The sequence below is a fragment of the Marmota marmota genome, unplaced genomic scaffold (assembly GCF_001458135.2).
Source record: "Marmota marmota marmota unplaced genomic scaffold, marMar, whole genome shotgun sequence".
NCBI lineage: Eukaryota > Metazoa > Chordata > Mammalia > Rodentia > Sciuridae > Marmota > Marmota marmota.
The window spans coordinates 218,328-231,077 of NW_026002626.1; the positions used below are offsets into that span (position 1 = coordinate 218,328).

General features: G+C 39.3%; 1 pseudogene; it reads left to right on the plus strand.

Moving 5' to 3' along the window:
- Positions 1-12,750, plus strand: part of LOC125614572 — a 52,211-nt pseudogene that overhangs the window by 15,682 nt on the left and 23,779 nt on the right.

The following is a 12,750-nucleotide window of genomic DNA, read 5'->3' on the forward strand; positions in this document are numbered from 1 at the left end:
TTCTAATATACATAATATTGGGAGAGTGTAATTGGTATGATTCTAAGTAAACCTTTGAAAACAATTGTTATGCAATAAAAATACATGATAGCTATTATTATTCGTTTTTTATTATTTGGCAAAAATTCAAGGTAAAATAAATAGTTTGGGATCTATTTTACCTTAGAGTGAACTTTGTTAAACAGTAATACATACAAAGTGTTCAGATTTCAATTGAGTAGGTTTTTTTTTTTGCTGTCTTGATATGAAATTTCAATATATTCTGTGAATTTTGTGAGAAATATACTACCTGATTCTGTAGTGTTCTTTCCTTCTAACTTAGTGGCACACTTCTAAAGTTGTAGAAGGTGTCATAAGGAAGAAGTTTAATCCACAATCTTCCATTTCAAATGGATGGGTCAATGGTTTGGCAAACACAGGGCATGGGTAATACAGATGAAATTCCTGCTGCTCTCCCGAATAGAAAATGAAGATAATTATGTGTTCTCTGAACCACTGTGTAGAGAGTACACACACCCATCTCATAGGCTTTAATCTCAATCCTAGAAACAGCCTGTTCTATTAGATTCTGTTTTCTTTACCCAGGAGACAATTCAGAAGTATTAAGTGAGTTGCTTAATGCTGCACACTACTGTGTGCCAGAGTCAGGATTCAAAAACCCTGTCCTAATGGAATGAGCCTCCTGACCCATGCTGCACTGCCCTTCCCTGTTCTGGTCTTCTCTGCAAGAGCTGAAAGAAGAAGGCAGTGTCCATCCCCATGGACCTTCTCAGCTGGGGATATGTGCGTGGGACATGTGACTCAAAGTTTTCACTGCAGTGTACATCTTCACCAAAGACCAAAAAAATCTCAGGTTGAGGCTTTTGGGTTACAAATAATTTACAGATACAGAATCCATGAGTAATAGTGCCTGCTGAAACTTGGTGAATAGATGGAGTGGGGAACTCTGTTTTTTGTATATCTGATATGGCCCCTGTATGTTATCACATACTCAGATGTTAGCACTCAATATGATGAGCTGTTTTTTGAGTTACACAAGGATGGAGAACATACATATATAAAGGATACTTATATTTTATGAGAGATATATGATAATAACATACAGAATTGCTAAGGTTATTCACTCTGTTACACTTTTTGTTAATGAATGAATGAATTATTTTTCCATGTCATTATAGATCGATAACTGAAATACATGGCAGGGTTAAATCTGCATGTGCTCTGAAAGGATGCAGAGTCACTGTGTTATGATTTCAATTTGAATGACAGAAAAAACCTCAAGGTTTCCAAAGATGATGTGTTCCTGGTAGTGGGATATAGTTCAGAGTGATCTGAAGTGGAATTAGTTGTGGGTGGAAAGCCATTGACAAAGAAGAACCAGAATTTTCCATAAATGTAGGAGAGTTGAGGTCTGTACTCTAGAAGGTAGGGTTGGGAAAGTCCCAGCAATAGGTGACAACTACCTGTACCAGGGAAAAGGTGAGGGCAGAATGGAACTTTCTAGTGTGTGCACTGCAGCCTTCTGATTGGCAGGGAACCCCATTCTCTGGAGTTGGTCTGCGTGGCATGGACAGATTACATTCTTTTTCTTGCTCCAGAAGAAAGGTTCTTCTTGAACTTCAACTTGCCCCAGAACAGTGCTCTCATAGGAAGAGGGTTTGCTCTGCAATGGGACTTCTGTTACCATTCCTAAGGATCTAAATGGATGGCAGCCAGGCTAAACTTTGTATCAGCATCATGGGATTTAAAAATAAGAGCATGGTCTTCCATTCCATTTTTTCTGCTCTAAGTGGAAATTGTATTCTGATTGTTCCCTTTACAATACTGGACAAAATAATACAGATTCAAGTCATTCAAACATGTCCCCCCAAACTGCTGATATTTTGGGTATTCATTTTCTCCCTTTTGAAAAAGTAAAGCAAAGAAGATAGAAAAGTATTTTCCCCCTCAAATTTGAAGAATCAAATAGATGCCCTCTTCAGCTCAAACTGGGATTATGGGGCTGAAAGACATGTTAGTTACCACTATACACTATTAACTTTAAAAAAAATTAATTTGTTCTAATTAATTATACATGACAGTAGAACACATGGTTTATAACTTCTCATTCTTCTGGTTGTACCTGATATAGGGTTATACTGGTCATGTAATCATATATGCACATAGGGTTATAAAGTCTGATTCATTCTACTCTCCTTCTTGCCCCTACACCCAATCCCCTTTTTACTCCCCCTATCTAATCCAAAGTACTTCCATTCTTCCCTAGCCCCTTATTTTGAATTAGCATCCACATATCATTCAACCTTTTGTTTTTTGTGATTGGCTTATTTTGCTTAGCATGATATTCTCTAGTTTCATCCATTTACCAGGAAAGACCATAATTTCTTTCTTCATTAAGCTGAGTAATATTTCATTATGTCTCTATAACACATTTTCTTTATCCATTAATCCATTGAAGGGCACCTAGGTGGGTTCCATAGATTATTAGAAATTGTGCTATTATAAACATTGATGTGGCTGCATCACTGTAGTATTATGATTTTAAGTCTTTTGGGTATCAACTGAGGATTGTGATAGCTGGGTCAAAAGGTGGTTCTATTCCAAGTTTTCTGAGGAATATCCATACTGCTTTTCATAGTGGTTGCACCAATTTGCAGCCCCACCAGGAAAGTATGAGAGTATCATTTTCCCTGCATCCTTGCCAACATTTATTGTTGCTTGTATTCTTCATAATTTCCAGCATCATCATTTAAAAACAGTATTATTTTAATTTTACAAATTTATATATAGAATATAATGTTCAAATCAAAGTAGTTAACATTTTCACCTCAAACATTTCAAACTTTAACACAATAATCTTACATATTATGTGCAACAGTATAATATTTCAATACATGTGTGCATTGTGTACTGATCAAATAAGGACAATGAGTATTTATGTTCCTCTCATTCCTCATAATTGGGGCCTTTGAGCTCTTCTCTGGTTAGACATAAAACAAAATAAGTTATTACAAAGAATTGTCCCCTGACTCTTTTGTAGAGTACCAGAACTTATTACTTCTATCTAACTCTGTTTTAGTACACATTATCTAACCTCCCATTACCCACACCCTCAATGCTTCCCAGCCTCTAGTAATCACTGTTATACCTTAAGATTGACTTTTAAAAACACACACATATAAGAACACGCAGAATTTGACTTAATTCTCTGAATATAATATCCTCCAATTCCACCCATTTGCTGTAAATGATAGAATGTTGTTCTTTTTTTAAATTTTCAAAATATTTTTTAGTTTTAGTTGGACACAATACCTTTATTTACTTTTATGTCATGCTGAGCATCAAACCCAAGGTCTCACATGTGCAAGGTGAATTCTCTACCACTGAGCCACAAGCCCAGTCCTAGAATGTCATTATTCTATGGCTGAATAATATTTCATTATATACAACTGTGTGTGTATATAGTACAGTATTTTTATCCATTCCTCCACTAATGGGCATCTGGGTTTATTCCATGTCAGCTATTGTGAACAGTGCAGCCATAAACACAGGTGGCAGGTATCTCATTTCCTTTGGAGATATACTCAGAAATGCATCATATAGTAGATCAACTTTTAGTTTCTTGAGGAAGCTCTATCTGTTCTCCATATGGCAGTGTTAGTTTGTGTTCCCATCAATAATGTTTGAGAGTTTCCTCTCACTCATATCCTTGCCAGAATTTGTTTTCTTTTTGGTAATAGCAATTCTATCTGGTGTGAGATAGTATATTTTACTTCTTATTGCCATGATGGCTAAGTAAGTTGAGTGCTGTTTTTTTCTTTTTCATTAATTTGTTGGCCATTTGAATTCACCTCTTTAAAAACAGACATGCAGACCAGTGGAACAGAACAGAGTCAGAAATAACCCTGTGTATTTTTTTTTTATTGGTTGTTCAAAACATTATAAAGCTCTTGACATATCATATTTCATACATTAGATTCAAGTTGGTTATGAACTCCCAATTTTACCCCAAATACAGATTGCAGAATCACATCGGTTACACATCCACATTTTTACATAATGCCCTATTAGTAACTGTTGTATTCTGCTACCTTTCCTATCCTCTACCATCCCCCCTCCCTCCCCTCCCATCTTCTCTCTCTACCCCATCCACTGTAATTCATATCTCTCCTTGTTTATTTTCCCATTCCCCTCACAACCTCTTATATGTAATTTTGTATAACAATGAGGGTCTCCCTCCATTACCATGCAATTTCCCTTTTCTCTCCCTTTCCATCCCACCTCATGTATCTGTTTAATGTTAATCTTTTCTTCCTGCTCTTCCTCCCTGCTCTGTTCTTAGTTGCTCTCATTATATCAAAGAAGACATTTGGTATTTGTTTTTTAGGGATTGGCTAGCTTCACTAAGCATAATCTGCTCTAGTGCCATCCATTTCCCTGCAAATTCTATGATTTTGTCATTTTTTAGTGCTGCGTAATACCCCATGGTGTATAAATGCCACATTTTTTTATCCATTCATCTATTGAAGGGCATCTGGGTTGGTTCCACAGTCTAGCAATTGTGAATTGTGCTGCTATGAACATCGATGTAGCAGTATCCCTGTAGTACGCTCTTTTAAGGTGTTCAGGGAAAAGTCCAAGAAGGGCAATAGCTAAAGCAGTATGGAGATTCCTGGGAAAGCTGGGAATGGAACCACCATTTAACCCTATGTATTTAAAGGCAAATCATTCTCAACAAAGGTGCCAAAAACCTGTGTTGGAGAAAGGAGAGTATCTTCGATAAATAATGCTGGAAAAACTGGATAGTCACAAGGGGGAGATTTAAATTTGTCCTCTATTTCTCACTATGAAAATCAGCTTGAGGCCTGAGGTTGTAGCTCAATGGTAGAGCAATTTCCTGGCCTGTGCATGGCCCTGGTTTTATCCCTGGTAACACAAAACAACAACAACAAAAATGACAATGAGAACAGAATGGTCAAAAACTCAAATGTAAGACTTGAAACTCTAAAACCACAAGAAGAAACCAGAAGAAATACCTTGTTACATTGGTATAGGCAATGACATTTTTCATAAGTCCCCCAAAATACAAGGAATAAATGTAAAAAGAGATAAATAGGATTAATCAAGCTAAGAAGCTTCTGCACAGCAAATTTGCCATAGAGGGAAGAGACAGGCTGCAAAATGGGAGAAATATTTTGCAAACTATTAATGTGACAAAGAGTTACTATGAGGAATATGTAGGAACTTAAAACACTCAGTAACAACAACCACATCAGCCACATCATAATCAAAAAATACTCCACAAATAATCCACTATAATGCTTGGGAAGATTTGCTGCTGAGAAGAGCATATCCTGTAGAGAAGAAGACTTAGCTAGACCCAATTGCTCTCTGGCAACCTCTGTGCATTGCTTTGTGGACCAGGGTTATCCAATCAGGGTCACTATGATTTCAGCTGATCTTCTACTTAGTGACTTAAGTGAAACACACTTAGAGATTCCTTAAGATGATACTGATGTTGTGAAGTGGAAATGCCAATGGTCCTTCTCTGTGACTGGGATGAAGGTGAGAGTTTGGTTTTAATCAATGGTCAACTACTGCTTCCAGAAACATGACTGGTGGGTAGTGGGAACCCACCACTTCCTCCTCGGGGAGTACATTTGTAATGGTACCATTTTGCTGAGGAATGTGTTAACTTGTCTCAAAGGACCTGGAAGTCTCTGTGGGTGTGGGAGTTTGTATTTCTGGTATCATCTTGAGCCATTCACCTGATGATCCTTAGCAGGCAAGTGGGCTCCTGGTCTGAGGCTTGGAGGAGAGGTCTGAGCTTCAGCTCCAGATCCAGGTGAAGAGGGGATGAAGGGAAGTGTCAGGTTCTAGTTGGTGACTTGTCAAACTGGCTGTGTGGAGACATCATTGGTTGAATTGTGAGCCTTGCCTTATGTCCCAGCCTGACATAGACTTTTAAGAAAACAGCTCAGCCAATTTTAATCAAGACTAATTTTTGGACTTTTGACTTCTGGCACTTCAAGATAATAAACTTATTTTAAGCTTTAAAAGAAGTAGTCAGTGAGGCTGAGGTTGTGGCTCAGTAGTAGATCACTCGTCTAGCACATGCAGGGCACTGGGTTTGTTCCTCAGAACCACATAAACATAAATAAAATAAAGCCATCATGTCCAATTATAACTTAAAAATGAAAAAAAGTAATCTGTGACCTTTAGCCAATTATGTCATATTGCTAGCCTCAGTTTCTTCATCTGAAAAATGAGATCATGTCCCCTTTGCAGTTTTTTGATTGTGTTGTGAATTGATGGTTAATTTCTTGATATCTCTTCATGACATGATGCCTATTTATTCTTTTTTGCTCATCTATACATTTTCCTATTGGAACAGGAGAGCAAAGCAGTAACACTTTATTTGCGTATCCTGAAGATGAAAATTGAAATGGAGCTTATATTGCCTAAGTCTGAATCTGTGAATGGATCAATTAAAGGGTTGCCTCCAAATGCTGAGTCAAAAGACCAGGCTAAAGTGTTACATTCTTACCAATATCCGGCAAAATTATAGTTTAATGGGGAAAAATAATTGCATCTATATTTCTAGCACATTTCGTGAGTGCTTTGCCTCTTGGATTTACCAGGATTTTAATCTAGTGCAAATCTCTTTTGTTTTTTTCAGAAGATCCTCTTATGGCTTGAGTTAAATATGTTTTTATGTGACAAAAGCCTTTTGTGCATCTTCTAATATGGTGCTGCCAGAGTGAAATAAATTGCACCTGGGGTTTGATTACTGGTGGTTTGAGTTAATGGGAAAAGGTAGGGAGAAGAAAAACCACACTGCAAGGTTATGTAACTTTATTAAATTATGTTTACAGGTTTACTTGTCACAATTTTGTATCAAAATGTTTTTATGGCATCTGTTTATCAGTATTTGTCACTAATAAGTGCCTGCAAATTACCTTTTATGGTAATCATGTTCTTGTGGTCATACTGGTGTCTAATAAATCAGAGCTGTCACAGCTCACATGATTTGCTGTTGTTAGGTTTTGCTTGTGTTTTTCTGGTGCATCTCCTGGTTCTCTCTCCTTCCCACATGTTTCCAACAATGGTGACTTCAATTTTTGTGAATGGGAAGGAAATGAAGAATAAAGTGGAGAGGCCTTGATTGTGGCTCAGTGGTAGAGTACTTGCGTAGCATGCATGAGGCACTGGGTTTGATTCCCAGCACCACATAAAAATAAACAAATAAAATAAACTGTGTCCATCTACAACTAAAAAATAATAAAAAAGTAAAGTGAACACAATAGTGAATTTTATTCACCAGCACCCTGGGAGGTGGAGGTCATTGTCTCTTGCAGATTGAGATCTTAGACACAGAGCTGAGCCAGATCAAGGGCTAGAGGAATCTGGTGGCTTCCAACAGAAGTTAAGGACCACACCACAGTGGGTTACAGTGGTCTGTGCTTGAGGTCAGATAAATCTGACTTGGGACTCACTCACACTTTAATATTAACACCTCCTAGATTAGTTGTGGGGATGCAGTGAGATGACAGATGCAGCTGGCATGAGACCTGGCATTGACTATAGCTGTTTTCCATCCCCATCTCATTCCTGTGTTCCTCTTTTGCAGTCCCCCTGCTAGTGGATGTTGACCATTTTTTATGGACACAGTGCAGAGATTAAGACTGTGAGCACTGGAATGAGGCTCCCTGAGTTTAAACCCTGGTTTTCCCTCTTAAAGTTCTGTGAACTTGTGGCTTCACCTGTCCATTCTTCAGTTTGTTTGTCTAAATAATATTACTGAAAAATTGTCCCAATAATTCAATGACATGATGCATACTTCAGTAGACAGAATTCTAAAGATGAACTGCTTGCTCTCTAAGAATCCCATTTCCTGCTTCACCAAACACTGATCTGATAGTGTGGTGAGGGGACTTCACAGAAGTAACTACAAATAACTTATCAATCTTATGAAGAGTACCCTTGTGGTCCAGACCAATCAAATAAACCATTTGAGAGCAAACATTCTCCCTAGCCTCACGGATATGCCATCCAGTGTATGGCCCACAGGCTTGGTCCAAGAGTGTCCTTGGCTTCTTCCACTTCATTTACTTAGTTACTCACTTCCATTGTATGTGACACCAGTGTCACTGTGCAACAGTTTGGACAGGCTTAAAAGTCACCCTTCAGCCTGGAGACAAGAGAAGCACTGGACTAGTTGTCCTGTCACTACACAGCATCTGGGTGTTCCCTACAGAAAGACATTAGGAATAGCAACTCTTTCTAGCTCCTTAACAGCACTCAAGACTGCTTCTTCTACACTCACACTGCCATGATGTATATCAACACTAGCCTTCTGAAGACAGAAATTGGCAGTGATAGAGAAAACTTGCATATCTTACTCTTTGGCAAATACTTCTCCAATAAGTCCCAGAAATTGATGGTATTTATTAAGTTCATCTTGGCTAACCTATAGAAATATGAAAACTTCCTCCTAAATCTGATAAGGAGCTAGGGAAGTAGCTCAGTGGTGAGTCTGCACATAGCATGCAGAAGGACCCTGAATTTGACCCCAACAGCAGTAAATATTTTAAATATTTATTAAAACTTTAATTTTAAGCAACTTCCCATTATGGTACTATCAAAAGGGAAACAAAAGATTATACTGGATTCCCCATCTGGCCCCAGAGCATGACTCATGGAAGTCAAAGCCAACCTCACAGGTGCTACAGACACAGGAAGTGGGTCAGATTCCACTTTCCACCTCCATCTCCCTCCCACACAGGCAGGTCTACTCCTGATTTCCAAGAGCTTTCTCATCAATAAAAAGTCATGAGGCCAGGCCAAGGAACAACGATCTTGTAGATGCCCTGGTCTATCCCCTGTTTGCTGCTTACTAATTGTGTGCTCATTGCCAAATCCCAGCACACCTTGGGGTTTCTATTTTCTCTCCTATACAATGCAGATCACCTTTACCCAAGGTCCTTAGGAAGATGGCAGAACACAGTGAATGCAAAATCCTGCCACTGGGGACAGCACACAGTGGTCACCAGGATCATCCCCTAGAGCTGCTGACCCACCACTGACAGCAGCTCCCTGAGCTGAGGTGTGTGGGACTGGGCCTGAATTCAACCAGGTTGACCCACTTCTGAGATGTGTGACTTGGACAACTCACAAGTTGTCTCTTGGTGGCAATTTTTATTCTATTACATATGATTCTGCTTATGCCATAATCTAGCTGTGATACTCAGGAAAGGTCAGAAGTTGCAAAATAAGAAGGAGCTATCTGTATCAGATTGTATCTCTGCCCTTATCCACACTCAGGGCCTGGAGAGCTTAGCTACCACCTCTTGATTCATACCAGTCAGTGGCCAGCAAGATTGATATCACTGCTGGATGCACAAAGACCTGAACTGCTCTGGTCTTCTCTGCTTCAGTCACCACTTAGCAGTTGCCACTGCATGAGGATGTGGCTTTTGATCTATGGCTATTGAGCAGTGACGGCTCATGAGCTGGCGGGTCCAGAGCCCTGCCTCTCCTCTTGCCATCTCTCACCAAGTATCCCAGGAAGGTCTTCAAAGGTGTTTTCAAGCTTCCCCACACCTTTTGTACCCATAACCAACAATTTATCTACAATGTGCCAAATATGCTTTCTCTAGCCCAGGTCAACAGGCTTCTGGGTCAGTCTGTAGCCACAAATGACAGTGGATTTAAAGGAATTCCTGACTGCACCCATCACAACCCCACTGTCAAAATGGTCTAAAAGAAAACATGCAGGTGATTCCTATCACTGCAGCCTCTCAAAACAAAGGTGTCCCTTTGCAGAATTCAACTAACCTTTAAAGCTTCCTGGGTCACCTGGGCCTTGGATAATAGGTGTGAGAGATAAAGCTGATTCTGTTACCAGTGGGCAAAAGAAGTGAGAAAAGTGAGTGGCTGGCACCTAGATAGCCTTCCGCCTCCATCAAAGTGTAACTATGACCTCAGGGAGGGAGATCCTGGGCACAAGGGAGAAACACCTGTCTGGCAACAAATGATAAGACTCAACCCCATAAGTTACAGCCCAAAGGTGGTCTACTGGGTAGCTCCAAGGACACTGCCTTCTGTAAGGTCAACATAAAGACAGCATGCTTGTAAGGCTGAATCTCCTGCCCGAAGAAACTCCTTCCCAATTCCAGGTACTGCAATCTAAGCCCTCATTGAACTTGAGGGCATAGAGGTGGGATGGAAGTGAAATCCTCTAAAATCAGGGCCTTGAGGTGCCCTAGAGAACAACCACAACCCAGAGATATGGAGTGAGGTGAGGACCTGGGATCAGGGCTCAATGCCCTAGATTCTGAGGCCATTCAAACTCTCTGCATCTTAGATACTAGAGGTGCTTCCAGGGAATTGGTTAGAATAGCCAAGAGAAAGGAGATCCACCAAGGGATCCAGATGTGAGTTCTTCCCCCCTCAAACTTTTCTCCCCACCAGGAAACAGTCTGAAAAGTAGTCAGCTGCCAGGCAGGAACTTAGGAACACTTGTGATTGTAGGTAGAAAGCTGCTTACTGCTAACATCACTTGAAGTTATTTCTTTGTTTCAGAAACTGCTCTATAGTAAAGGCCCAGAAGAACCAGCTTAAACCAATCAAGATATACAGCTCTTCTTTTAAGTGACCTGGGGTAAACTTTGCTCGCTCTATCTCACTATAATACTAAATTATCTGCCCTAAATGAAGTGCATCTGCCATTTGTTTGGTTTGGTACTGGGAACAGAAGCCAGGGGTGCTTTAACACTGAACTACATTTTGTGGTACATATTTCTCATAACAAAAGAAGAAGAATATGATGCCGTCTGTATCATTGTGAGCCCTCTGGAAATCAGTTTTGAACATTCTTGATATTTTGTAGTATAGAAATAGAATTCCCAAACAGGAATGTGTATTACCTTATTAGTTTTCTTTTACATACTAGATAAAGGCTAGTATGTAAAGAAAACTAACCAGAATATTATAAGGGATCACTCCCTACACTAAATGCTCAGCCTTTGTATAAGAATTCACTGAGGCTGGATGCACACAAATAAACACTGCTTCCTATTGAATACTCTGGTGTCCATTGTCTCTGTGTGAGAATCCCATGCAACATTTTATTCTGTTTTCTTTGATCCAAAAAAATCACTTATCTTATCCTTCTCATTGCTATATATTTATAATGACCAGATTGCTTAGAAGTATTTACATCCTATGATAAGTGAAAAAAAACATCTGAAAAAAGATTTTGATGACTCTTGAATAAAGAGTAGTCTACAAAAACTGAGATGAATACCAACTCATGTTTTAAGCTCTTTCTTTTTAGAAACATTATATATGCTGTAGTACTTAAAAATAACTTATCAAAACTGATTTGTGCCCATGTTTGCACTCCTCTAAAATTACTTTTAAAATAGTCTAACACAAGATGTTTTCTATGTCAATAATTCACATGGCTTCTATAGAAAGTGTCAACAGGCCTGGAGATGTAGTTAAGTGCTAGAGAGCTTGCCCAGCATGTACTAGGCCTTGAAATTTAACCACCAACACTGCAAGAAAAGGAACAGGAGAAGAAAGGAAGAAGGGAGGAAGGAAGGAAGGAAGGAAGGAAAGAAGGAAGGAAGGAAAGAAAAAGATAGGGAACAGGAGGGGAGGGAAAGGAATGAGTCATTAAAACAAAAGGACAAGTGGTACAAATATAAATATATGATGTATTATCTCTTTAAAATTTTACAGAGCTTTAGAATGTTAGTGACATCAAAGTGGGTGATATTATGACTGTACAGAATGGCACATAATAAGTTCTGCCTTGGCCTGGCCTAAACCAAACCAAAGGGTGGGTGACCTGGGGAGGATTCCTCTCTGGCTTGATTGGGATAGGCTTGAACCTGTGATGCTACCAGATTCACAGCATAATGAAGGGGCCAAGACTTCTCTGACAGGCAGCGTGAATGTGCTAGGCCCCTGGGAACCCATGACCAGGGCTCCCCATGCCCATGCTCCTTCCCCCCACTTACTGGTTCACAATGGTCTGCTCTGTTGCCTAGTGCAGGTTTCTTCCTGACCAAAGGCCTGAGTATTCACAGCCAGTTTTGGTGTGGCTGAGCATGGTGTGGTTGTGGAGGGAATAGCCAAAGTAGCCTTAGTGTGAAGGAGAGGCAAGTGCTGCCCTTTAGCCCTACTTGGTGTGGTCCTGAAAGAAGTAAGGAGGATTGTGGTCTGCCTTGTTTGAAGACATGGAAACACACCTAGTCCTTATGGCTTTCCATGGGAGTTAGTGATATGTACAGGTATTGCATTTTCTGTTGTTCTTTTGTTTTTGTGGAGAAGTTATCTGTCTGTAAGGAGCAGGCTTTACATGAGAAAAAAAAAAGTTGCTCTAAAATTTTCTGGACTAGTTGAAGAAAAATGTGAACTACTTGAAAAAGTTAGCCTTGTCCAAAGAGAGTATGAAGGCTTAGAGTCTTCTTTAAAGGAAGCCATTTTAGAGAAGGAGTCGATAAAAGCAGAAAATTTGGAGACAATATATGAAAACCTGGATAGGTCCAAATCTAAACTTGAGGATGAAAAACCCTTTCGAGAAAAAAGAGGTAAAAATAAGAGAAAACTAAACATTTTCAACAGGATGAATTGATGGTGGATATGTTCAAAAGAATTAAGTCCCTAGAATATGAATCAAAATCCCTTAAATCTCAAGGTAAAAAAAAAAAAAAAAAAAAAAAAAAAAAAAAAAAAAAA